The sequence below is a fragment of the Octopus bimaculoides genome, chromosome 11 (assembly GCF_001194135.2).
Source record: "Octopus bimaculoides isolate UCB-OBI-ISO-001 chromosome 11, ASM119413v2, whole genome shotgun sequence".
In the NCBI taxonomy this organism is placed as follows: domain Eukaryota; kingdom Metazoa; phylum Mollusca; class Cephalopoda; order Octopoda; family Octopodidae; genus Octopus; species Octopus bimaculoides.
This window is the reverse complement of record NC_068991.1, coordinates 9,570,318-9,572,608: the sequence shown is the minus strand read 5'-3', so window position 1 is coordinate 9,572,608 and position 2,291 is coordinate 9,570,318.

The following is a 2,291-nucleotide window of genomic DNA, read 5'->3' as shown; positions in this document are numbered from 1 at the left end:
GAAGCCCGTAGTAGTTCGGACTTCCGCCGCTAGAAACTACTTGATGCGATCCTCAGGCAAAAGTCTGCCGACCAGCGGCATCGCATGAAGTCGTACTGCCACCTGGTGTTTCTTTGTTTTGCAGTGCTTCTCCTCTGTTTGTCGATTTTTGCGATGGCTGAACCGAAGGAACAGCGTGCTTTCGTGAAATTCTGTTTTCTGTTGAGGAAAACGGCGACCGAAACAGTTGTCATGCTTCAAACAGCTTGCAAGGACGCTGCCATGAGCAAAACACAAGTTTACGAGTGGTTTTCACGCTTTAGGAATGGTCACTTGTCGCTTGAAGACCAACCTCGTTCAGGGCAACCGTCTTACTCCCGAACGAATGAAAACATCATGAAAATTCATGAACTGATCGTGGAGGATCGTCGCTGAGCAATTGACGAACTTGTTGATATGATTGGTGTATCCTGGAACTCCTGCCAACGAATTTTGAACGAGGAATCACGAATAAAAAAAAAGTTGTAGCAAAATTTGCGCCTCGCCTATTCATGGAAGATCAAAAGCAGATCAACTTTGCCTTTCAGCTCTTCGGGAGTCGACAAAATAAAGTACCGGTCAAATAAGGCGATCGATGCAATTGACTTGTTTCCTACCCTCAAAACTTGCCGACCTTGAACCGTGCAAGTGACCGACGTCCCGTTCAGGGGTATGTAGTGATCTCGTTCGCTTATACGCCATAGAAACCAGATAGCCAACATAATGGGTCCTAGGACTCGAGGAAAACAAAAATTAAACAAGGAATTTACGCAATGTGTCAACACTTATACCCATATGACTGTGGTTCCGCAGGGAAAGATTCATAGCAATTTAAGTTATATTTTGACTACAGTCACAGAAACTCAGAACGCTCTGGCTGGATGTGAAACAAGTCAGTCGAGAATGACAAAATATGTTCGAAATGAAAGGGGAAAACTTATTTAATTATGTGACTTAAACATTTTTGACAGGAAGTCAACGAGAAAACTTAAGAAAATACAACATTGCACAAAAGACTGAGATTCCATTAAAAAAGTCTAACTTAAATCTCTCTTCAATATGGCGGTTATTGCTAAGTTTATATATAACTTACGCTAGCATACATGTGTCCCATATATATAGGTGGAGTTGAATTCCCCTACTATATATAGCAATAATGGTGTATGTTTTTTGGTTGCGTCAGTGATGGCAAATGCTTTATTTATTTAGCCTAGTTTTAACCAGAAGGGAATCGCATCAATTTATTATTATCCTGTATTACTATATATGTCTATATTTTCTCTGGTTTTAGTCACTGGGTCGCGGCCATGCTGGGACACCTCTTACTCATCAGTGAATGAAGGTGTTAGATGCTGCTACACTTCATCGTTGTTGTGATGTGGATTCATCGGAGGTTTTACCTATAAGATTAGTGGCGCAGTAGCTGAATTGTTAGAGCGTTGGATTCATTATCTTAAGTCGACCTCTGCGGAGTGCTATTTTCAGAATATTGACAACAGTGTATTTATAAAACCTTCAAGCAGTTTCCGTACTTTCATATTCGTCCAAAACATTATCTTTGATTGCAATAGTAATTCAAATCTACCGCTAACAAGTGTATGTGTTCGGTATCAATGATATTGGCATCTGAATGAGAGGACAATACAAGATTCACATGGTAATCGGAGGTCGCCATTTTGAACGCTAACATTTGTTAACTTAACAAGGTGAAGGTGAGCTCTGACTGGCTGTATACAAATGAGTACTTAACTAGGGTCCGGAACTCTCGTGGAAAAAAAATTCGCGAGCTGCAGGATAGATTTGCTATGAGCCTCTAATTTTAAGGTGCTGGTATTTAAGGTGGCATTTATTCTCGTATTCTACTTTCAGTCATATTAACTCCAGTATTTATTTCAGTTTGACGCTTAATCTCTTTCTCTCTCTCTCTCTCTCTCTTTCTCTCTCTCTCTCTCTCTCTCTCTCTCATATATATATATATATATATATATATATATATATTTCTCCCCCTCTCTCTCTCTCTTTCGTCGAATTACTAATGACAATCAGCCAGGTTAATGGAGAACTTTCATTTGTGATTGTGTAGTTTTTCTGTCTTCTTGCCCAACGTGGCATGCCGTGGGATGGAACCGGAACCACAGGACTGCGAAGTGAATTCTTAACCGCTCAGCAATGTTTATGTCTTAATAATTGCTCCTAACATAGGTACAAGGCCTAAAATTTAAGAGAGGGGAATAGTCGTTTATATCGCTCTCAATACCTGGTTGGCAACTTTA